Source organism: Haematobia irritans, chromosome 3 (assembly GCF_050003625.1).
Source record: "Haematobia irritans isolate KBUSLIRL chromosome 3, ASM5000362v1, whole genome shotgun sequence".
Classification (NCBI taxonomy): domain Eukaryota; kingdom Metazoa; phylum Arthropoda; class Insecta; order Diptera; family Muscidae; genus Haematobia; species Haematobia irritans.
Window position 1 is genome coordinate 190,345,445 of NC_134399.1, and position 27,375 is coordinate 190,372,819.

The window sequence follows — 27,375 nt, forward strand, 5'->3', positions numbered from 1 at the left end:
ACACACCAGTACCAAAAAATGATACAAATGTGCTACGTATTTCTGTGTTTACTGTATCTACTTGGCTCTCTCACATTTTGAAAAAAGGCCCAAATGAATATTCACTCCAGCCCTGTATATTAATGTTCATTGACAGTATAACTAAATGGTTTCATTCTAATATCATCTCTATGTATTGCGTCAGTTTGTCGCAGTGATCGAACGACGATTGATTTTCTTACGATACTTTCAGTTTAAGTTAAAGTATTGAATAAAAAATTTGAAACAGAAATTCTTAAGTGCATTGATTGTTTAACATTTTCATATTGTGAAAGTAATGTTTTTCATTTTTGAAAAGGCGGAGTACATAAATCAAACATTGTCGTGATTATCGTAAGCTCAGTAAGTAATCCTAAATCGCGTTAAAAATATTTGAAATAGCTCTTTAATAGTTTTCTATTTTTACTAAACATACGAAGTGTTTTATATATAAAATGGAAAATGTTCTTACGTATTTATCAAAGCCCATTAATATATATTTTACTATGCTCATTTTCAGTTTTATTGTAAAATGGCAATTGAGCCGCTGCAAATGATGTCACTCGATAGTATGATGTAACATGTAGTGTAATGTAATTTGAACATTTGATCTTAAATGTAAATGAAATGTGCACGTTTACAGAGATTTGAAAACGATTCCAATCCACAATAATTTCTCGTATGAACTCTTTTTGTATTCAAACTTGTGTTTATTAAAAATTGAGGATAGGTACCATCTGGCATAATTTTTCCAGCAAAAAAAAAACATCGCCAAAATAGTAGTGAAAATGTTCTTCTTGTATCCAGAAGTGGTGCATTGTCGCAGAAGCGATGAATTTAACATGGACTTGTCATAGGATGTCCACCATTTCAACAGCCGTTGCATTGAATTTGTATCACTTCTTAAGGTGTGAGCCTAATTCAGTGTTTTAGATGTGAATGAATGAAAAAAATTATGTCAAATAAATATTTTTTATAATTTTTTATGATTTGTAATGTATTATAATGCTTGTCTCAAACGTTTGACCCCAAATATTTTTTTGGAATGGATTTACCATTTGTTTCGACAAAATTTAAATGATTTGTACCACTTTTGTAATTCTTACTTAGGTTTTGAAACAAAAAAATTTAAATTACACATTAAAAAAATGAAAAAAGCGAGTTGTAAACAAAGTTAAAGTAAGGTTGGCTGATAAGTCCCCGGTCTGACACATAGATGGCGTCGCTAGTATTAAATGCATATTATTTTTATATAGTACCAACCTTCAAATGATTCGTGTCAAAATTTGACGTCTGTAAGCTAATTAGTTTGTGAGATAGAGCGTCTTTTGTGAAGCAAATTTGGTTATTGCGAAAAAATGGAAAAAAGGGAATTTCGTGTTTTGATAAAATACTGTTTTCTGAAGGGAAAAAATAGGGTGGAAGCAAAAACTTGGCTTGATAATGGGTTTCCAGACTCTGCCCCAGGGATATCAACAATAATTGATTGGTATGTAATACACCCGAGTTTTTCCATTGATATGTGACAATGGATGAAACATGGCTCCATCACTACACTCCTGAGTCCAATCGACAGTCGGCTGAGTGGACAGCGACCGGTGAACCATCTCCGAGGTTTGGAAAGACTCAAAAGTCCGCTGGCAAAGTAATGGCCTCTGTTTTTTGGGATGCGCATAGAATAATTTTTATCGATTATCTTGAGAAGGGAAAAACCATCAACAGTGACTATTATATGGCGTTATTGGAGCGTTTGAAGGTCGAAATCGCGGTAAAACGGCCCCATATGAAGACGAAAAATGTGTTGTTCCACTAAGACAACGCACCGTGCCACAAGTCATTGAGAACGATGGCAAAAATTCATGAATTGGGCTTCGAATTGCTTCCCCACCCACCGTATTCTCCAGATCTGGGCCCCAGCGACTTTTTCTTGTTCTAAGACCTCAAAAGGATGCTCGCAGGGAAAAAATTTGGCTGCAATGAAGAGGTGATCGCTGAAACTGAGGCCTATTTTGAGGCAAAATCGAAGGAGTACTTCAAAAACGATATCGAAAAATTGGAAGGTCGTTATAATCGTTGTATCGCTCTTGAAGGGAACTATGTGAAATAATAAAAACGATTTTTGACAAAAAAATGTGTTTTTCTTTGTTAGACCGGGGACTTATCAGCCAACCTGTTAACTAGGTCCATATCGGTCTATAGTTATACATGATTGTTTTTTAAAATCTCTTTTTTTTGAAAGTTCGTTTCGGTTGTATGAGAAGACATTGATGGCCTGTTCCTGTATATCGAACGAAAGCTTTCTTTCGTATTCCAAACGAAAGAAAATTGATTTTTGTTCTTTTATTTCGAAAGGCAAGTCACTTGATATTTTGTTGTCGATTAATAAACGAACATATACAATAAGTGTCAAGAAAAAAGTAAAAGCATTGTTAACATTTGAATGAATTCTAAGGCCAAAAATTTAAAAATACTCATTTTTAATAATCAATGTATTCTCATACAAACGAATCGAACTTTCAAAAATAGAAAAACCCAAATTCATTCGAATTCGAGTGACAGCCTTTCTTTCGAACTGGTTTTCGTTCGATATACAGGAACAGGGCATGAATATCAAAAATGAGTATTTTATGGCCTGTTCCTGTATATCGAACGAAAGCTTTCTTTCGTATTCCAAACGAATGAAAATTGATTTTTGTTCTTTTATTTCGAAAGGCAAGTCACTTCATATTTTGTTGTCGAGTAATAAACGAACATATACAATAATGGCCTGTTCCTGTATATCGAACGAAAACTTTCTTTCGTATTCCAAGCGAAAGAAAATTGATTTTTGTTCCTTTATTTCGAAAGGCAAGTCACTTCATATTTTGTTGTCGAGTAATAAACGAACATATACAATAAGTGTCAAGAAAAAAGTAAAAGCATTGTTAACATTTGAATGAATTCTCAGGCCAAAAATTTAAAAATACTCATTTTTAATAATCAATGTATTCTCATACAAACGAATCGAACTTTCAAAAATAGAAAAACCCAAATTCATTCGAATTCTAGTGACTGCCTTTCTTTCGAACTGGTTTTCGTTCGATATACAGGAACAGGGCATTAAAATTTTTGTCCTGAGAATTCATTCAAATGTTAACAATGTTTCTTGACACTTATTGTATATGTTCGTTTATTGCTCGACAACAAAATATGAAATGACTTGTCTTTCGTAATAGAAGAACAAAAATCAATTTTCTTTCGTTTGGAATACGAAAGAAAGCTTTCGTTCGATATACAGGAACAGGCCATTAATGTGTCTTAGTTGGTTCTGATTACCGCCTTCCGGGACGCTCTACATTTATGCTCATATACATAATAATTTACTGACAGTTTATGGAAGGAATTTGTATGGTAACAGTACACTGAAAAAATATTGTCGTGAGGTCAAAGATTTTAAGTCTTTAAAATACGAATGCAAATTTTGCTTAACATAGAAAACGCATTTTCTAATATAAAGTTTTTTTGCTTGTCCAAAAGTCGATAAACTTTTCAATGAAGTAATATTGTCCTTATAATTAAGTGATTTCACTTAAAAATGGGTATCATAACATGAAAGAAATTTTTTTTAGGGTAAGGTCAACTTGACTTCAATAATTCAGAAAAAAAACATTAAATTTAATTAAATTGTCTTTAAATTTGTTGTCTTTTTGCATCTTGACTACAAAGCAAAAAATCGTTCAAATTTTAACATTATTTTAAAGACGTTTTTTACTTGAAACATAGCATAATTTATACTGGAAGTCGAGTCTGAATTTGGAAAATAAAGTTGTCGTTAACTCGTTTTTAAAGGACTTTGATAGCATATGAAGAAAAAAAACTGACAAAAACGAAAAATTAAAATTTGCTTCCTAGAAACAGTACACAAAACCCAAATTTAAAAGAGAATTGTCTCCTAAAAGTATCCTTATTTGTATTCTCCGCTTCTTGGACTCGGAACCAATACAAAAATTTTTAAAGTAAAGAGAAAATCTTTGGGACCGAGCATGCCTTTTTTTCAGTGTAGATTTAACGTTTACGTTAACTTTCATGAATATGGGGATTATACTGAATTTTGTAAATTTTTTCACATGCTTTCATATTTTTTTTATCTACACATTTGCATATTTTTATTTCCAATTGTTTCCCTAGAAAAATGTTAAAATTTACAATATGGCATCTCAGTTATGTACGATTAATGAGATTACCCAATAAACACAGGATGAGCGTTTTTCAAATGCAACAACTTTTCAGTTTGAGGGTAAATATAATTTTCAACATAAATTGAACTTGACTTGAAACAGCTCATCTTCAATATATCTTCAAATTGATTGCGAATTACTTCCAATTTGCCCAAATGTTGATGAAATCTTTGAAAAGGTGTTGAAGATAATATGAGAAAACTTTGACAGAGCACTACGCTAAAATGCAACGAAAAAACCATGTGGTTTTCAATACTTATTTGTGCATCGAAGTTCGTGGTCAATTGGAAGAAATAAAAAAATGGAAAATTTTAGACAAATAACTGAATTTACTCCAAATAATTTATAATAATAGGTAAGTGAAAATAAAAAAACATTAAGGAAGTCACTAAATGTATATCTCTTTGCAGAAAACTAAAATTATGGATTCTACGTTCTTGAAAACATTAAAAAGCTAACCGATGAAAAAATGTTGGACAATTGGCTGTGACTGCTTCAAATGGTTTATAATAATTGGTAAGTCAATATGAACAAGTATATACGGCCGTAAGTTCGGCCAGGCCGAAGCTTATGTACCCTCCATCATGGATTGCGTAGAAATTTCTTCTAAACACTGCCATCCACAATCGAATTACTTAAGTTGCGGTAACGCTTGCCGATGGCAAGGTATCTTAAAACCTCCTAACACCATATTCTAAATTGTATGTAAGTCCATACGTGGTATATATTAAATCAAAAAAGATCGATACAATACGTATATAATTCAGTTTGACAAAGTTGACATAGAATTTTGACAAAATTTTCTACAGAAATAAAATTTTAACAAAATTTTCTATAGAAATAAAATTTTCACAAAATTTTCTATAGAAATAAAAATTTTGACAAAATTTTCTATAGAAAGACAATTTTGAAAAAAATTTCTACAGAAATAAAATTTTAACAAAATTTTCTATAGAAATAAACTTTTGACAAAATTTTCTATAGAAATAAAATCTTGGTAGATTATTTTTGGCTCGAGTGGCAACCATGATTATGAATCGAATAAAATTTGAACAAAATTTTCTATAGAAATAAAATTTTGACAAAATTTTCTATAGAAATAAAATTTTGACAAAATTTTCTATAGAAAAAAAATTTTGGTAGATTATTTTTGGCTCTAGTGGCAACCATGATTATGAACCGATATGGACCAATTTTTGTGTGATTGGACCAATTTTGGTATGGTTGTTAGCGACCATATACTAACACCACATGCCTAATTTGAACCGGATCGGATGAATTTTGCTCCTCCAAGAGGCTCCGGAGGTCAAATCTGGAGAACGTTTTATATGAGGGCTATATATAATTATGGACCGATATGGACCAATTCTGGCACGGTTGTTAAAGATCATATGCTAACACCATGTTCCAAATTACAACCGGATTGGATGGAATTTGCTTCTCTTGGAGACTTGGCAAGCCAAATCTGGGGATCGGTTTATATGGGGGCTATATATAATTATGAACCGATGTGGACCAATTTTTGCATGGTTGTTACAGACCATATACCAATATCATGTACCAAATTTCAGGCGGATCGGATGAAATTTGCTTCTCTTTGAGGCTCCGCAACCCAAATCTGGGGATCGGTTTATATGGGCGCCATATATAATTATGGACCGATGTGGACCAATTTTTGCACGGTTGTTAGAGACCATATACAAATACCATGTACAAAATTTCAGCCGAATCGGATGCAATTTGCTCCTCTTTGAGGCTTCGCAAGCCAAATCTGGAGATCGGTTTATATGGGGTCTATATATAATTATGGACCGATGTGGATCAATTTTTGCATGGTTGTTAGAGACTATATACCAACATCATGTACAAAATTTCAGCCGGATCGGATGAAATTTGCTTTTCTTGGAAGCAAATTTCATCCGGGGATCGGTTATATGGGGGCTATATATAATTATGGACCGATGTGGACCAATTTTTGCATGATTGTTAGATACCATATACCGACACCATGTACCAAATTTCAGCCGGATCGGATGAAATGTGCTTCTCTTAGAGGCTCCACAAGCCAAATCTGGGGATCGGTTTATATGGTGGCTATATATAATTAAGGACCGATATGGACCAATTTTTGCATGGTTGTTAGAGACCATATACCAACATCATGTACCAAATTTCAGCCGGATCGGATGAAATTTTCTTCTTTTTGAGGCTCCGCAAGCCAAATCTGGGGATCGGTTTATATGGGGGCTATATATAATTATAGACCGATGTGGACCAATTTGTGAATGTTTGTGAGAGACCATATACCAACACCATGTACCAAATTTCAGCCCGATCGGATGAAATTTACATCCCTTTTAGGCTCCGCAAGCCAAATCTGGGGATCGGTTTATATGGGGGCTATATATAATTATGGACCGATGTGGACCAATTTTTGCATGATTGTTGGAGACCATATACCAACACCATATACCAAATTTCAGCCGGATCGGATGAAATATGCTTCTGTTAGAGGCTCCACAAGCCAAATCTGAGGGTCCCTTTATATGGGGGCTATACGTAAAAGTGGACCGATATGGCCCATTTTCAATGCCATCCGACCTACATCGGTAACAACTACTTGTGCCAAGTTTCAAGTCGATAGCTTGTTTCGTTCGGAAGTTAGCGTGATTTCAACAGACGGACGGACGGACATGCTTAGATCGACTCAGAATTTCACCACGACCCAGAATATATATACTTTATGGGGTCTTACAGCAATATTTCGATGTGTTACAAACGGAATGACAAAGTTAATATACCCCCATCCTATGATGGAGGGTATAAAAATAAAATCAACATTTTAGAGAAGTCACTAAATTTAAATCTTTTTGCAGAAAACCAAAATCTTTGGATGCTACATTCTTGCAAACATTAAGAAGCTGACCAATGAAAAATGAGTGGCTTATCGACAAGAAAAAGTTTCCAGAAACCTTTCAAAGTGCAATTAATATTATCAGTTTAAAATGGATATTTTGTGAATTCCTTCTGCTGGAAATCTATTCTAACACGTGGTCCAGCACGTTCTAATTTCAAATTTTAATGCTGTTTTATGACACCAACTGGAAGGAAATCGAATTATCAATGCAAAAGTGTTTACAAATAATGTTTAAGATATTTAATGTTTTGTTGTTTTGTTCTTATTTGTTGATATGTTAAATAAGATTATTATTTTTCAATTGGTATTGTAGTGTATTATGTACTGTAGTGTATTATTATATATTTTATTTTGACGAAAATTATACAAAATTCATAGAATTTTGGCTTTGACTTTCAATTTGATGTGGGGATATCATTTATACAAATTTTGGTTGAAAAGTAATTGCAACGATGATAATTTATAATTTGACTCGCATCAAAAATTGTTTGAGAAATTATTGAGTAGCGATGCATTTCAATTTGAGGATAACACTTGAGACATTATTGCTAATGTGTTGAAATTTACTGTTGAGGGTAATGTCTGTTTTTTGTTGAGAACGCGATTTTCTCAACAATTTCTCAACTTGTATATTACCCTAATCCTTTGAAAAAATGTTTGAAAAATTGTTGAAATTTAGCATTTTTCAAACGTTTGTGTTTATTGGGTAGTGATACATCAAATCGTACAATCAATTGTACATTTCATACAAATTTTCTGAGCTAAATTTGTGCAAAATTATTATAGCAGCTTGAAATTGATTGATTGTGGGCGAAAGGTTCGAAATTTTGGCAAAATATACGACAATTATTAATATATTTTTCTGATTTAAACCGATATTTTTGATGAATTGGCGGCTAAATTTGAGTCGACTTGTTCGGCGGCGGCTGAAATCGGTGCGCGACTCGGCGGCTTCATTCTCTGGTATATACCTTTTCTAACGACCCACCTTACTACTATGTGAGTATAAATTTGTATATTTGCATTCTTGTCACTATCGAACTATCGAAAGGATATAAGCAAATAACATTAATTCAAATTGGAACAATTACCACAATTTTCTTGGCGTAACTTTTTTGTTCGTCATCCCAATGGAAATGTCCGCTAAGTAAATAATCAAATGTAATGGCATGACGGAAAAAAGCGAATGCTTAAAGTATAAACCAACAGACCGAAATGTACCAAGACCATTAAGTTCGCCCAAGGAGTGTAACACGTTGGTAGTTTAGGTTATGGTGACTGCGAGATAAATGCCTGGGGGAGGTCACCATGGACAACAAAAGTGTTGTTGCTATTGCTCGTTGCTAACCTATTAGTGAGGGTGTTAGAACGCCAGTGGGGTGAAATTGTTTAGACATTAACATCTACAAGCAAATTGACCGGCAAATAGAATGTGCCACAAAAAAACAGTTGGAAATCATTTGTTTGACCTTCTGAGCTTTGCTATGGCAGTTATTTGTGCCGGTTTTTCTTTTTGGAATTTTTCTTTTATGGCCGGCCTTTTTCCGTTCTTTGGAAGCCAAAGGTTAAAATTAAGTGTAAAGTAAATATTAAGGTTAGTACATGGCAAAAAATAATGATTATCGAAAATAATCTACAAATATTTGCCTATGTACACTGAAAAAAATATTGTCGTGAGGTCAAAGATTTCATGTCTTTAAAATACGAATGCAAATTTTGCTTAGCTTAGAAGACCCATTTATAAAGCTTTTTTCCTTGTTCAAAAGTCGATAAACTTTTCAATGATGTCGTATTATCCTTATAATTAAGTGATTTGACTTAAAATGGGTGTCATAACATGAAAGAAAAAAATTTTGGACTAAGGTCAACTTGACTTTAATAATTCAGAAAAATTCTTTTAAATTAATGAAATTGTCTTTAACTTTGTTGTCTTTTTGCATCTTGACTACAAAGCAAAATATCGTTCAAATATAGGACATATTTTTCAACACATTATTTTAAAAGCCAGTGTAGGCTTTATTTGAACTTTGGTATCTCAAATCCAAGGATTAAATATGTGAGTGACTTTAAACATTACGATGTTACTTTGCACTAAAATTGTTTTTCGTTACTTTATGAGTAAAACCAAAGGCAAACCAAAATAGTAAAGTCGTATGTTTTTGGTATACTAAAGAAAAAGTTTACTTGGATCCAAAGATTTTGACCTTCCCTTAAGGATTTTGGTATTGATTGCGAGCCAAAGATGCGACTTCTTTAAAATAAAGACATTTTTTAACGACATTAAATCTAGGATCAATAAAATTAAAATTAGGATACAGTTCTCATTTATCGAATTTTAGTTTTTTTTTGCGTTATATTAATAAATCTATTCATGTACAAACAAATGCCAGTTTAAAAATCCAAATTATAGCTGATACTTCAAAGTAAAAAATGTTTTCTTAATTCCAAAAAAAAAAAAAAAACTTTAAACCAAAGATGCTAAATCCTCAAAATAAGCCTTAGCCTATATTTGAAGCATTTTTATCATAAATCTAAAGATTCAATATTTCAGTTACTTTAAGGACGATTTCTTTAAATGTTTCTTTAAGTGTTTCTTTACTCCCGAAAAGTGTTTTTTTACTCCCATTGTTATTCTTCAGGATTTTAAAAATGATTTGCATAAGAAAAAAATTCGATGATTATTTATACCAATAATTACCTCTGACGAGAGCTTGCATCGGATGATATTTCAAGCACCCGCCTACTGGTTTTATGTTTTGAAATTTTCATAAATTTTTACGGATTTTCTACAGCAGGGTCTATTCTTTTACTTTTTTAAAAAAAAAACTTGCTAAATATTTATTGGGATTTTTTGTAGGGAATTTTAAATTAAAGTGGGAAATTTTGGGGATGAAAGCGTTCCATTTTGGGTACTTTATTCAATGGAATCGAAATCATATCGTTTCCGAAAACATTTTGAAGCATTTCAGCTACGATTATGTTGGAGATGCTGTACGAGTAGTTTTGTTTAGAAATTATCATTCAGTTTATTTTGGCAATGTCGTCAAAAATCTCAATCAAACTTTATTAATTTTTTTTCAGTGTAATTAGTTGGTTTTCCATTTATTCTCTTTTCCCTTCACATACTTACATGTACTTCCGTCAATAGGTCATTTTGAAAATGTTTTCAAAACATGGCACGCCAAAACTTGTAAGAATCGTTCGCACTTTATTACAGTTGTGTGTATGTGTGAGAGTGTTTTTATATATGGATGTCTACTAATGATTGTCCTTAATCGATATCAGAAATCAACAATTTGACATATACAAAACAATCAGTCCTGGTGTTTACATTTACTATCATTTACTACTACTACCACCACCATCAACTGAATGAGCAACAACGTAGCGACAAGGATATGTATGAATAGATGTGATTTGATTTATTGGTCAACCTACAGACACAGACAGCCTTTATAGTTTGCAACCGCATTGTTTACCTTGGCCTGTTACTTTATTGACATTGGGTGTCAGTAAAGACAACACTACGAGTTCATATACCCACTTTTATATATATTTTTAAAACTATTATGATTATTATGACTTTTTAATTATAGTTTTGCTTTCATTCGTTTTCTTTTTGCCTTTTTTTAATTTTTCTTTCTTTATAAATTACATTCTATAAGGCAACGAGTGTGGGAGAATGAGCACACATCGAATCTGGAAATCCTTATAAATGTTAATAGACTCATGGGGAAATCGGTCTTTTTTTATTGATTGCTACAGTTAATGATTTCAATAGTAAAAAATGATGGAAATATTTTTAGAAAAAAATTATTAAATAAACATTTTATTTTTTTTATTTATTTACTTGCTAGTTGCATGCCAGGCTTTTCGAAAGATGACACGTGTTGATAATTTATTACTTTTTGGAGAAGAAAAAATTAGTTAAAGGGAAAGCTTGACTTGTTGAGAGTTTTGATAAAAATTTTCCATAGAAATACAATATTTTGTATAGAAATAAAATTTTGACAAAATATTCTTTGAAATAAAATTTTGACAACATTTTCTATATAAATAAAATTTTCCATAGAAATACAATTCTCTATAGAAATAAAATTTTCTCAAAATTTTCTTTGAAATAAAATTTGAATAACATTTTCTATAGAAATAAAATTTTCTCAAAATTTTCTTTGAAATAAAATTTTCACATTATGTGTTCTAGACAAACAAAATTTTAACAAAATTTGTTATAGAAATAAAATTTTAACAAAATTTTCTATAAAAATAAATTTTGAAAAAAATTTCTATAGAAATAAAATTTTAACAAAATTTATAGAAAAAAACATTTTGACAAAAAATCTAAGACAAGATAACAATGTCCGTCTGTCTGTTTTACGCTACAATCTTGAATAATGAAGCTATCGTGCTGGAATTTTGCATAAACTCGACTTTTGCAGACAGGTAATGTTCGACTAACCGACGCCCCGATATGGGGTCTTGAGCGTCTAGACATCCCAATTTTTATCAGATTTTCCTGAATTTCAAAATCTATAGGTATTTTGGGAGCATAAATATGTGTGCCGAATTTGGCATGATCTGGTCTACATTTTGATATAGCTCCCATTTTGGGTTCATAAACAGGTGTGCGGAAGATGGTGCATATCGGTCTGTGCTTCGGTATAGCCTTCGCGTGGCCCGAACACCTCTAGGGTTATTGTGGGTCCGTAAATAAGTGTGTTGAATATGGTTTGTATTGGCCCCTGGTATAGCCCCCATATAACCCAATCTCCCAATTTGACTTCTTCTAGACATTCGAATTATTATCTGATTTGCGTGAAATTCAAAATGTAGATGTATTTTGGGTTCTTAAATAAGTGTGCCGAATATGGAATGTATCGGTGCATAATTTGGTATAACCGATCTCCCGATTTGAGTTCTTGGGCTTCCAGACATCCTAATTTTTATCCGATTTGCCTGAATTTCAAAATCTTGAGGTATTTTGAATTCATAAACTAGTGTGCGTAAGGTCGTGTATATCGGTCCAAGTTGCGGTATAGCCCCAATATAGCCCGATGCATAGACTTTGATATTAAGGCAATATTTTTCAGAATGTTTTTGTAGGAATGCACTCATTCAAATTTATTTAACAAAAATTATTTTATACTTATACTAATGTATACTGCAACGTTGAATATTACATATTTCACATATCACGCTTTTTTGCTTGTAATAGGTGCAGCACACTTTTATCAGGTGCAAACGAGAAACACGATACCTTTAAAAAGGCATTTACATTTCTTATGTTTTTGTCGTCTAAATTTGGTAAATGCCTCCGAGGAAGGTTACATTTCATTAACACATTACATTGCAAATGTTAAATATTATGAACAAAGGCAAAACAAAACAAGTAAGGAAAGTCTAAAGTCGGGCGGGGCCGACTATATTATACCCTGCACCACTTTGTAGATCTAAATGTTCGATACCATATCACATCCGTCAAATGTGTTGGGGGCTATAAAGGTTTGTCCCAAATAAAGGGTGGTTAAAATTTCAAGGGCCGATGTTGATTTTGAATAAAACACAAACTATTTAGGAAATTATTGTAATTTTATTATATTATAATATATTGGTATTACTCAATTATGTATGGAACAAAATATCGGCCAAATGGGCGCCGCGACCTCGGTGATACACCTTCATCCGATGGTCCAAATTTTCAATGACGCTGAGGCATAATTGAGGTTCTATGCCGTTAATGTGCCGAATTATCTCATCCTTTAGCTCTTGAATTGTTGCTGGCTTATCGACGTACACCTTTTCTTTCAAATAACCCCAAAGAAAAAAGGCCAACGGTGTCAAATCACATGATCTTGGCGGCCAATTGACGTCGTCATTACGTGAGATAACACGGCCATTGAATTTGTTGCGCAAAAGAGCCATTGTTTCGTTAGCTGTGTGGCAAGTGGCACCGTCCTGCTGGAACCACATATCGTCCACATCCATATCTTCCAATTCGGACCATAAAAAGTTCGTTATCATCTCACGATAGCGAACACCATTCACAGTAACTGCCTGACCGGCCTCATTTTGGAAAAAATACGGCCCGATGATGCCGCCAGCCCATAAACCGCACCAAACAGTCACTCTTTGTGGGTGCATTGGTTTTTCGACAATCACTCTTGGATTCTCATTCGCCCAAATGCGGCAATTCTGTTTATTGACGAATCCACTAAGGTGAAAATGTGCCTCATCACTGAAGACGATTTTCTTCGAAAATTGATCATCCACTGTTGCCATTCCTTGGAACCATTTAACACGTTGTTGGATTGTGCATCTCTCCATGGTTCAAATTGAGTAAGTCTGAAATAGAGAAATGTCAAATAAAATTCGGAAAAAACTTGGCGTTTAGGTGTGGTTCACATTCAACATCGGTCCTTACAATTTATCCACCCTTTACATACATTTAAATATCACTCGATCTGGACAGAACTTGATAGACTTCTACAAAATCTATAGACTCAAAAAGTCGGCTAATGCACTAGGGTGGAACACAATGATAGTAAAAAAATATGGGAAAGATTTAAATATGAAGCAATTTTAAGGAAACTTTGCAAAAGTTTTTTTATGACTTATCGCTCGATATATATTTATTAGAAGTAGAGGAAAATTAGAGTAATTTTTACAACTTTTCGACTAAACAGAGGCGATTTTAAAAGGGAAATGTTCGTATTTTGACCATTTTTGTCGAAATCAGAAAAACATATATATGGGAGCTATACCTAAATCTGAACCGATTTCAACCAAATTTGGCATGCATAGCAACAATGCTTATTATACTCCCTGTGCAAAATTTCAACTAAATCGCAGTAAAAAATTGGCCTCTGTAGTCATATGAGTGTAAATGGGGCGAAAACTATATATGGGAGCTATATCTAAATGTAAACCGATTTCAACCAAATTAGGCACGCATAGCTACAATGCTAAGTCTACTCCCTGTGCAAAATTTCAATTAAATCGGAGCAAAAAATTGGCCTCTGTGGTCATATGAGTGTAAATCGGGCGAAAGCTATATATGGAAGATATATCTAAATCTGAACCGATTTCAACCAAATTTGGAACGCATAGCTACAATGCTAAGACTACTCCCTGTGCAAAATTTCAACTAAATTGGGGTAAAACTCTGGCTTCTGGGACCGTATTAGTCCATATCGGGCGAAAGATATATATGGGAGCTATATCTAAATCTGTACCGATTTCAATAAAATTTGGCACACTTGACTATAGTACTAATTGTTCTTCTTGTGCAAAATTTTAAGCAAATTAGGGTAAAACTCTGGCTTCTGGGAGCATATAAGTCCATATCGGGCGAAAGATATATATGGGAGCTATATCTAAATATGAACCGATTTCTTCCAAAATCAATAGGGATCTATTCTGAGCTAAAACACATACTTGTGCCAAGTTTGAAGTCGATTGGACTCAAACTGCGACCTAGACTTTGATTACAAAAATGTGTTCACGGACAGACGGACATGGCTATATCGACTCAGGAGCCCACCCTGAGCATTTTTGCCAAAGACACCATGTGTCTATCTCGTCTCCTTCTGGGTGTTGCAAACATATGCACTAACTTATAATACCCTGTTCCACAGTGTGGCGCAGGGTATAAAAATTGAATCAAAGATTAAAAACTTTCATTAATTTAAAAATTCATTATTTTAAAGAAATTTGTTCATAATATTGTGTACATTGCGTGTTCTAAAGCTAGGTTGCATAGACTTTGATATTAAGGCAATATTTTTCAGAATGTTTTTGTAGGAATGCACTCATTCAAATTTATTTAAAAAAATTATTTTATACTTATACTAAGGTATCTTGCAACGATGAACATTACATATTTCACATATCACGCTTTCTTGCTTGTAATAGGTGCAGCACACTTTTATCAGGTGCAAACGAGAAACACGATACCTTTGAAAAGGCATTTACATTTCTTACATTTTTGTCGTCTTAATTTGCTAAATGCCTCCCAGGAAGGTTACAATTCATTAACACATTACATTGCAAATGTTAAAAATTACGAACAAAGGCAAAAAAAAATGAAATAAATGTCATAGATGTAGGGAAATCTATCTTTTTTGTTTTCACATATTTGGTTTTTTGTTTCGTTTAAAATTACGTCTTTCGTTTGTGCCACAATTCGTGCATGAAGAAAAAAAAAAAAACAATAGAATCGTGGTGAAATTATGTCATCATGGTAGTAAGAAGCTTAGCTAATTTTACTTCTCATGCTATATAGAGATGAATCTTAAAATCTATTATACGTATGATCTAAAAAAAACAAGTAAGGAAAGTCTAAAGTCGGGCGGGGCCGACTATATTATACCCTGCACCACTTTGTAGATCTAAATTTTCGATACCATATCACATCCGTCAAATGTGTTGGGTGCTATATATAAAGGTTTGTCCCAAATACATACATTTAAATATCACTCGATTTGGACAGAATTTGATAGACTTCTACAAAATCTATAGACTCAAAATTTAAGTCGGCTAATGCACTAGGGTGGAACACAATGTTAGTAAAAAAAATATGGGAAACATTTAAATCTGAAGCAATTTTGAGGAAACTTCGCAAAAGTTTATTTATGATTTATCGCTCGATATATATGTATTAGAAGTTTAGGAAAATTAGAGTCATTTTTACAACTTTTCGACTAAGCAGTGGCGATTTTACAAGGAAAATGTTGGTATTTTGACCATTTTTGTCGAAATCAGAAAAACATATATATGGGAGCTATATCTAAATCTGAACCGATTTCAACCAAATTTTGCACGCATAGCTAAAAAGCTAATTCTACTCCCTGTGCAAAATTTCAACTAAATCGGAGCAAAAAATTGGCCTCTGTGGTCATATGAGTGTAAATCGGCCGAAAGCTATATATGGGAGCTATATCTAAATCTGAACCGATTTCAACCAAACTTGACACGCATAGCAACAATGTTAATTCTACTCCCTGTGCAAAATTTCAACTAAATCGGAGCAAAAAATTGGCCACTGTGGTCCTATGAGTGTAAATCGGGCGAAAGCTATATATGGGAGCTATATCTAAATCTGAACCGATTTCAACCAAATTTGGCACGCATAGCTACAATGCTAATTCTACTCCCTGTGCAAAATTTCAACCAAATTGGGGTAAAACTCTGGCTTCTGGGACCGTATTAGTCCATATCGGGCGAAAGATATATATGGGAGCTATATCTAAATCTGAACCGATTTCGATAAAATTTGGCACACTTGACTATAGTACTAATTGTTCTTCTTGTACAAAATTTTAAGCAAATTAGGGTAAAACTCTGGCTTCTGGGGCCATATAAGTCCATATCGGGCGAAATATATATATGGGAGCTATATCTAAATCTGAACCGATTTCTTCCAAAATCAATAGGGATCTATTCTGAGCCAAAACACATACTTGTGCCAAATTTGAAGTCGATTGGACTAAAACTGCGACCTAGACTTTGATTACAAAAATGTGTTCACGGACAGACGGACAGACGGACAGACGGACAGACGGACAGACGGACATCGCTATATCGACTCAGGAGCCCACCCTGAGCATTTTTGCCAAAGACACCATGTGTCTATCTCGTCTCCTTCTGGGTGTTGCAAACATATGCACTAACTTATAATACCCTGTTCCACAGTGTGGAGCAGGGTATAAAAATGCGGTTTCTTTGAAATAAATACATTATTTAGGATGCTATATAACTTTATATCTATACTGATCTAATATGAAAGATTATGCAACATAAATTTTAGGACACACAATTTACCCGACATTAAGAACAAATTACTTTAAAATAAAGAAATTTTAACTACAAGAAGGTTCATAATATTTTCTTCAAAAATTATTTTCGTTAATTTTAAATTGCGCCCTTTCCCTAAAGTCGTATGTCTTTAAAGTAAGGTGAATTTTCCTTAAAGTAAAAATACTTTTTTTTTGCTTGAAAGAAATTATTTTAGCTGCAATATTTGGATTTTGCTTAAAAATGTTTCAAATATAGGCTAAGATTTATTTTCAGGATTTTTCATCTTTGGTTTAAAGTTTTGTTTTGTTTTTTTTTTGTTTTTTTTTTTTGTTTCGAATTAAGAAAACATTTGTTAACTATTTCTTATGAAGTTAGATTGGCTTTAGTTTTATTAAGTTTTATTTTTTAATTGGAGGTTATAATATATTAATATTTTCAAAACACTCCGGAATTCACATCTATGGGCTTGTGGGCTATACCTAAAAGTGGTTTGATATAGTCCATTTTCAATACCATCTGACCTACATCAATAACAGCAAATTCTATCAAGATTCAAGTCAATACCATTTTTCGTTAGTAATTTATACAGACGGACGGACCGGCATCGCTAGATCAACTCATCATTTCACCATGCTTCGGAAAGAATATACTGAGACCAATATTTCTATGGGTTACAAATATAATGACAAAGTTAGCATGCCTTTATTCTATGGTGGAGAGTATAAAATGTATTGGTTCTCCTGTTTTTATAATTTTATAATTTAATCAATGAACGTCCACATTTTTATACCCACCACCTTAGATGGTGATGGGGGTATAATACGTTTGTCATTCCGTTTGTAACATATCGAAATATCGATTTCCGACTATATAAAGTATATATACTTTTGATCTGTGAGAAATTCTAAGACGATATAACATAACCATGTTCGTCTGTCCATCTGTCTGTCTGTTGTAATCACGCTACAGCCTTCAATAATGGCGCTATCGTCCTGAAATTTTGCACAGATTCGTGTTTTGTTTGTTTGAAGATGGACTATATAGGTCCAAGTTTTGATATAGTCCCCATATAAACCGACCTCCCAATTTGCCTGAAATTGGAAATCTAGAGGTATTTTAGGACCATAAAAAGGTGTGCCGAAAATGCTGCCTATCGGTCCATGTTTTGGTGTAGCCCCCATATAGACCGACTTTATTTCTTTAGCTTTTAGATACCGACTTTATTTCTTGAGCTCTTAGATACTGTATTTATTATCCGATTTGCCTGAAATTTGAAATCTAGAAGTATTTTATGACCATAAATAGGTGTGCCGAAATTGGGGTACACCGGTCCATGTTTTGGTTTAGCCCCCATGTAGACCGATCTCCCGATTTTACTTTGCTTGAAATTGAAAATCTAGAGCTATTTTAAGATCATAAATAGGTGTGTCGAAAATGGGGTGTATCGGTCCATGTTTTGGTGTTGCCCCCATATAGACCGATCTCTCGACTTTACTTCTTGGGCTTCTAGAATCCATAGTTTTTATCCAATTTTCCTGAAATTGGAAATATAGCGGTATTCTAGATAGGACCATCAAAAGGTATGCCGAAAATAGTGCCTATCGGTCCATGTTTTAGTGTTGGCCCCATATAGACCGATCTCCCGACTTTACTTCTTGGGCGTCTAGAATCCGTAGTTTTTATCCAATTTGCCTAAAACTAGAAATCTAGAGGTATCTTAGGACCATAAAGAGGTGTGTCGAAATTGGTCCATGTTTTGGTATAGCCCCCATATAGACTGATCTCCCGATGTTACTTCTTGGGCTTCTGGAATTCGTAGTTTTTAACCAATTTGTCTGAAAATTGAATTCTAAAGATATTTGAGGATTATTAAAAGGTGAGTACTGGTCCATGTTTTGGTATAGCCCACATATAGATCTACACAGTCTCACATAAGTTTACATACCCTTGAGGTTTTTCTTTATAACTAAACATGTTTCTTGTTGTTGTTTATAATCCAGACTAAAAAAATCTTCTTGAAAATTGACAGATACTTTGTTTTTCAAATTAATTTGCAAAATCTAAAGCATATATATGCATATTTTATTATATTTTATTAATTAAAGAAAATACAATTTCTTAAACCGTATGTAAACTTGTGTAAGACTGTGTACCTCCCGGTTGACCACAAATAGGTCAACCGAATATGTTGTGTGTCGACCCATATTTTAGTATAGCCCCCACATAGACCGATCTCCCGATTTAAATCCTTGGGCTTCTGTCCTACAGTAGTTTTTATCCGATTTGCCCGAAAATGTAAATATACTGGTATTTTAGACCCTAAAAAATCTGTATCGCATTTTTTTACCGGTCCATTTGCTTAGGCATCGATATAGACCGATTTAACTTCTTACATCGAAAGAAAAACTATTTTGCTTCGGAATGAAATTTTAGACAAACGAAATTTTCCGTTTCGTTAAAGTATATTCGTTTAGAGCAAAATCTGAATTTTTGATATGCGATTCAAAGATTTTCTCTACACTCATAGAAAAAATCATGCACGGCGTGCTCATTTCAAAACGATTCGTTCATGAAAGTGAATCAACACACATGTGGTGTCAAACTGTGAACAGGCGGTGTCAATCTGACAACGATAAAATGACACCATGTGTTGTCAAAACAACAACCAGAGTTCATGTTCTGGTTACGTTATGGTTACGACTTTATAAACAAAATTAAAAAAAAAAAGATTTCCGCTAGCGTGACTCGAACCTGTGTTTTCTGCACCATACGCGTTAACAGTCGCCTTAGCACATTGCACCACCGAAGGAGTTGTCATAATAAAGTCTAACGATTATTTTAAGACTTTTCATGGCCAAAGAAAAACGAATGCCGTTCATGAAATCGTGAACGCCCGTGGACGAAATTGTGAACATTCCGTTTTGATTTTTGGTGAATGTTTCCGTTTCATTTTGTCACCGTCCCTTCATAACTATGGAACGTAATTTTTTCTATTAGTGTAAAATTTGTGTCAAAAGAAAACTTTGCTAGTCTAAAATAGCGTTCCTCAGAAAACTCTTTTTTCAGTGTATAGCAGACGCACTGATCATGAAAATTGCTTAAATAATGGCAGAAAGAATCTACAGATTTAAGATTTCAAATCAAGGCGTTATTTCACCATTTACACGATATGTTTATGATATCTCTAAAACTCAAACAAAATTGGTTCTTATAAATCCAGAATCTGATCTAGTCTTCATAGGTGGAATATTTAAATTTATCTTCGGGAAGCGAACTGGTTGAACTGATTTGCTTGGGAGAATATTTGTCATCAAACTCCCTGAAATTCTATATATTATCAAGTAACCCGCTACGACGAAGAGTTTTCAAAGTAAACTATTATATTTGATTCATGGTGGTGGGTATTTAAGATTCGGCCCGGCCGAACTTCCTGCTGCATATACTTGTTTTGATTGTTCACGTCCTTCTTTTTAATGGGAATTATTTTGGTAATATTTTTCTGTGTATCTATAAGTAACAGGTTGGCTGATAAGTCCCCGGTCTGACACATAGATGGCGTCGCTAGTATTAAATGCATATTATTTTTATATAGTACCAACCTTCAAATGATTCGTGTCAAAATTTGACGTCTGTAAGTCAATTAGTTTGTGAGATAGAGCGTTTTTTGTGAAGCAACTTTGTTATTGTGAAAAAAATGGAAAAAAAGGAATTTCGTGTTTTGATAAAATACTGTTTTCTGAAGGGAAAAAATACGGTTGAAGCAAAAACTTGGCTTGATAATGAGTTTCCGGACTCTGCCCCAGGGAAATCAACAATAATTGATTGGCATGCAAAATTCAAGCGTGGTGAAATGAGCACGGAGGACGGTAAACGCAGTGGACGCCCAAAAGAGGTGGTTACCGACGAAAACATCAAAAAAAAAAAAAATCCACAAAATGATTTTGAATGACCGTAAAATGAAGTTGATCGAGATAGCAGAGGCCTTAAAGATATCAAAGGAACGTGTTGGTCATATCATTCATCAATATTTGGATATGCGGAAGCTCTGTGCGAAATGGGGGCCCGCGAGCTCACATTTGACCAAAAACAACAACGTGTTGATGATTCTGAGCGGTGTTTGCACTCGTAATACACCCTAGTTTTTCCGTCGATAGGTGACAATGGATGAAACATGGCTCCATCACTACACTCCTGAGTCCAATCGACAGTCGGGTGAGTGGACAGCGACCGGTGAACCGTCTCCGAAGCGTGGAAAGACTCAAAAGTCCGCTGACAAAGTAATGGCCTTTGTTTTTTGGGATGCGCATGGAATAATTTTTATCGATTATCTTGAGAAGGGAAAAACCATCAACAGTGACTATTATATGGCGTTATTGGAGCGCTTGAAGGTCGAAATCGCGGCAAAACGGCCCCATATGAAGAAGAAAAAAGTGTTGTTCCACCAAGACAACGCACCGTGCCACAAGTCATTGAGAACGATGGCAAAAATTCATGAATTGGGCTTCGAATTGCTTCCCCACCCACCGTATTCTCCAGATCTGGCCCCCAGCGACTTTTTCTTGTTCTCAGACCTCAAAAAGATGCTCGCAGGGAAAAAATTTGTATGCAATGAAGAGGTGATCGCCGAAACTGAGGCCTATTTTGAGGCAAAACCAAAGGAGTACTACCAAAATGGTATCAAAAAATTGGAAGGTCGTTATAATCGTTGTATCGCTCTTGAAGGGAACTATGTTGAATAATAAAAACGAATTTTGACAAAAAAAATGTGTTTTTATTTGTTAGATCGGGGACTTATCAGCCAACCTGTTATTGAGTAATTATTGTTTTATTTTTTTATTTACTTTTTTACTGTGTTTGTATGTCTTTTTATTTGATATTGCCTTTCGATTTTTTTATTTTATCAAATTATGAATTTTCAACACTTCTGACTTTCAAATGTATAAAAAGTAAATGAACAATAGTTATGGAAATCTTTGTTCGAAATGAGAAAATGTTCTTTAGTTATATAGAAATGTTTAGTGACCTCCTGCTGTTCGAATGACACTGGTTGATTGACCAAATAAAAGAATAGAAAAAAAATCAAACAAAACGGTGTCACATTTTGAACTCGGCATGGCAATGAAACATGTAAAATTTGATTAGCATCAATACACCAACTAAAAAAAACCAACTCATTTTTTTCTCGACTCTTGTCGCAAAAAAGATCCCCCATGCTCTGCACTTGAATCTCGAGGTGATGGAGGTTTCATTAATTTGCCGGACATTCAATTAATTCAACCAACTGACGAGATCATTGCTTTCATTTGGAGAATATGATCATCGTTGGCAATTGATGATGTCCATGATGATCATACACCCTCAAAAAAAAATCGCTTCTTTAACATATGTTCCAAACATATTTTGCAGGAAGCACATATATTATTGCATACTGCCGAAACATTAATATGTTTGTTTTATGTGAACATATTATATGTTTCGAAGCAATTTGAGCCAAAAATATTATATGCTTGGAAGAATTTTTCCCAAACACGATTGTGCTCATTCCCTAACATACTCGTATTTCACTTCCACGAAATTTTTTAGTTATTGGAACCTTTTTCTGTACTACAAATAATGTTGAAGAAATTATTCACTTTTATAAATTTTTTAAATTTTACCTTTCGCCTGCACGGAGAATCGAACCGAGGACCATACAGTTTGTAAGCCAACACACTATCCACTGGGCTACGTAGCTGTTATAGTCACCAGTAGATAATTATCGTTTTAAGTTACATTTATATAGCATAATTTGCAGCGCCCACGAGCCCATGCAAACATAACATTATTTAACAGAAACATACATTTGTTTGCCACGTGGAGCAGTGGTTAGCATGTCTGCCTTGCATACAAAGGGTCGTGGGTTCAATCCCTGCTCCGACCGAACATTTTTTTTTGTTTTTTTTTAATTTACACATTTATATTTATACTATATTATTTTTTTTTAAATGAAACTTCGAAATGTGTGTTATTAAAGATTTATAGTCAGTAACAGTGCTTGATATAAACGAAATTGACTGATTTTTGGATAAAATATTATTTTTTATTGCAAAAATAACAATTTTTTAATAAAAAACTGTTTTTGTACAAAACTTTAAAATTTGGAAGGAATTCAAAAACTAACAAAAGAAGAACGTGGAGTCGAGTATAAACATACATACATAATTTTATAATATAAACATAAATTTATTTAGACGTGAACAGTTTTTTACTAGCATTTAACACCATCGCTCTAAAATTCCTTTTATTTTTCTTTAATAATTCATTTTAAAGAAAATAAACTTTTTAAATTGTTTTAGCTGTAAAACTCGAACTTAATGCCCGCTTTTATATTTGATGGTGTCCGTCAACTCCTCGTGGACTACTTTTTAATAAAGAGGAACTAAAGTTTGTTTTTTTACATTTTACTGTGTAATTTTTCACTATTTCCTCCTTATTTCATTTTACTGTCCCAACTCTAAAAAGAGTATAGTGCCCTTTCGTTATTTTTATGAAGACCCCTGATTTATTTTAACGAAAAATTGTGCCCATAATGCCAAAATGATAAACAAAACACATGTTCACACATGCATAAAATGCTGCTCTCAAGGCGAAAACATATGCAGTTTGTTTTTCAAATGTTCTCTTGGTTCCGAATGTCTATTCTCTTTATTCAAATTAAGTAATATTTAGACTTAAGCATATCAAATTTTTAGCCTTATCATAAAACAGTTTTCCGAAACAACATACAAGCGGTTTCACAGAAATTGTTCTCTTTTCATTCTCTCGCTTTGTTATGTTGATATCTTTCGTCAACCCTCCCGGTTTCCATCTCTATTTCTTTCTCTATACTCTCTTTTTGTCGCTCTCTGAATAAAATATCACAACATATATATGTTTACTCGAAATTTGTTAATTTATATATGTTTACATTCACACATATTATTTTTATGCCCTAAACATAATATATTCTAACATATTAACATAGATGTCCCAAACATTTAGTGTTAGTTTAGGAACATTACATGTTCGCACTTAAATATATTGTGGTTTAAAATCGTGCCCGAAACACATTTTGTTTATATCGGAACATATGAAAAACATATTTTTCTAACAGTGTAGACAATTATTTTCCCACAGTAAACAAAAAAAGAAAAAAAAAAATAGGGGGCGGTTGGGGGACAATATCACAGTACAAACCCGGCGAGAATGGAATATGTATCTCAAAGTGATTGAAAGTGCTCTAAAACCCAACAAAGTGTTAGTTTTTCTAAATGAATCTATTGCTTGTGCATAGAGAATGGCTTTGTAAACAATGGATAATTATTGCGATAATTAGTAATCCACCCATTTACTCGGAATAATTTTGTGAAAAACAAAAAAACTCAAAATTAAATAAACAAATAAATGTAAAATTTGCAAATATCCTAAAGTCAGTCAAAATATTGATGATGTGTGATAGGGAGCGGGGGGCGTAATAATTGAATGGACTTGGCATTCATACTTATACCATTACAGAAGTTTGTGTATGAATGAATGTGTGTGCACATTCGTCTACTAGAGAATGTAGATGGCGTTGTTTGTTGATGTTGTTGCCAGTCTGGTTTCATGTGACATTCGTACACTTAAACGATCTAAACACTACAGCAATTTCTGGATACGATGACAGTTAAAAAAGTTTTGTCATCTTTATATTATCTGTACACAGAGAAGAACGAATAAGATGGGGTGATTATATTTAGTACTGTAGTATGCGTACTAAATTTGAAATTAACACAAAATTAAAAAAATAAATCGGAAACAAACAGAAACACTAAAGTTCGAATCGAGACAACTCTTATTTTATAAATTTTTAGCTAAACTGCATCGACAAAAGGTGATATGACAAAAATAAATAAATATTTTCGAAACATTTATAAGACATAACTATTTCTGTTTTTCACTTGTTAAAGAAAAACTTGTATATTGTAAAATTTACTGCAAATGCATCCATCATGAACTTCGTATGTCACTAAAGACATTATTGCAATTTTGAACTCCAATTTTTTTCTTAAAACTACAAAATTTTCTTTAGCAAGTAAAAAAAAACTTTATGTCTAATAAATTTTCTTGAATTTGTCGAAAAATATTTACTTATTTTTGTGATATTGGCATGATGCCAGCGTTTATAATACTTATTTAAAATTTTCTAAAATATTCAAAATTTTCCAAAATTAACCAAAAGTTTTCTTCCTGGTTTCACTGTTTTTCTGTGTAAATCCATTATAGAAAAATTGACAATTTTTGGAGGTCAAACGTTTCAAAAAAAAAAAAAACGTAAGAATGCATTAGAAATATTACAAAATATTTATTGTGGGCAATGGTGGGCATCCGTCCTACACTGAAAAAAATACCACCAACATTTAATCAATTAAAATTTTAATTCAATTGTAAAAAATATTGAATTAAAAATTTAATTGGTTCAACACATTGTTTAATTGAAACAAAATTCAATCACAAAAATAAATTGTATAAATTAATTTTTTAATTGGAACAATATATTTCTTAATTGACTTTTTTTAATTGAATTTATACTATCATTTCTGTAACTGAAGACATTTCAATTCAAAATTAATTGGGTCAATAATTTCGTCAAAAAAATAGTTTTTTTCCTGTGTATAACAAGCCCGTATTAAATTCATCGTTTCTGAGCCAATTTGGTACCACTTCCGGATCCAACGAGAACATTTTCACTACTTTTTGGGTGATACTTTATTTCATATATTTATATATCACGAACAATTTTCCAATTAAAATCTTAATTGAGTTTTAAAAATATTCAATTAAACATTTTATGGAATTAACAATTTTTTTAACTGAAATAAAAATCAATCACACAAATTAATAGTATCAATTAATTTTTTAATTGATACTATAATTTCTGTGAAGACATTTCAATTAAAAAAATAATTGGATCAATTAATTTCCAGATTGAATCAGAATTTTTTTTGTGTGTGGAGTACAAATAAAATGCAAATTTAACAGATACTAAAAAGTAATAAATGTTTTCTTAATAAAAAAAATCTTTAAATCAAAGATGCAAAACCCTCCATATAAGTAGTAGCCTATATTGGAAGTTTTTTATTTTTAAAGTAAAGATTTAATATTTTAGTTAATTTAAATATAAGTTCTTTAAATAAAAGAAAATTTTTAAATTGAGGAAAATGTGACTTACTTCAAAGGCATATGACTTTAACGCAGAGTCGCAAATTTTAATGATTAGTGTCCGTAATTAAATGATAAAAAATTTAATTAAATGTTTATGAACATTGTTATAAGCAGGGCTGTGGAGTCGAGCCAATTTTGCTCGACTCCGATTCCTACTCCAGCATTTTTCATCAGCTCGACTCCGACTCCGGAGTCGACTCCGGGTAATATAACTGAATCCCATTTTAATACCACTAATTTTTAGTTCTATTGTGGGGGTACCGTAAGTGGATCGAAAAAAGGTCTTAATTTCACATTAGTCTTAATTTCACATTCATTGAAAAATTTGAAAATTTGAGCCATTTCTACAAGTTTTCGACTTAGCAGCGAGTAACAGTGAGCAGATTTTTTTTTAATTTTTGTCTATTAAATAAAATTTTGCAAAATTTTATATAGAAATAAGATTCTGCAAAATATTCTACAGAAATAAAATTTTGACAAAATTTTCCATAGAAATAAAATTTTGACAAAATTTTCTATAGAAATAAAATTTTGACAAAATTTTCTATAGAAATAAAATTTTGACAAAATTTTCTATAGAAATAAAATTTTGACCAAATTTTCTAATAAAAAAAATCTATTACTATAAAATTTCGGCAAAATTTTCTATAAAATAAAATTTTGACTTAAATTTTTATAGAAATAAAATTATCAATAGAAATAAAATTTTGAAAAAATTTTTGTGTAACAAACAAAATTTTGCAACATTTTCTATAGAAATAAAATTTTGCAAAATATTCTATAGAAACAAAATTTTTACTCAATTTTCTATAGAAATAAAATTTTGACTAAATTTCCTATAGAAAAAAATATTTCTGTAGTAATAAAATTTTGAATAAATTTTTTATAGAAATAAAATTTTGACAAAATTTGCTATAGAAATAAAATTTTGACAACAATTTTTATAGAAATAACATTGTGACAAATTTTTCTATAAAAAACGACTTTGAAAAAATTTTCTGTCAATATTCCACATATGTAACAGGTTGGCTGATAAATCATCGGTCTGACACCTAGATTGCCTCGCTAGTATTAAATGCATATTATTTTTATATAGTACCAACCTTCAAATGATTCGTGTCAAAATTTGATGTCTGTAAGTCAATTAGTTTGTGAGATAGAGCGTCTTTTGTTAAGCAACTTTTGTTATTGTGAAAAAAAAGGAAT

General features: G+C 32.6%; 1 protein-coding gene across 1 annotated transcript in view; it reads left to right on the plus strand.

Moving 5' to 3' along the window:
* The first annotated feature begins 212 nt into the window (after nucleotides 1–212).
* FucTC (alpha-(1,3)-fucosyltransferase C) overlaps nucleotides 213–27,375 on the plus strand; it is a 58,396-nt gene continuing 31,233 nt past the window's right edge. Inside the window, exon 1 of the mRNA XM_075300838.1 lies at nucleotides 213–381. The gene's annotated coding sequence lies outside the window, so the exon portion shown is untranslated. The remainder of the gene's footprint in view (nucleotides 382–27,375) is intronic.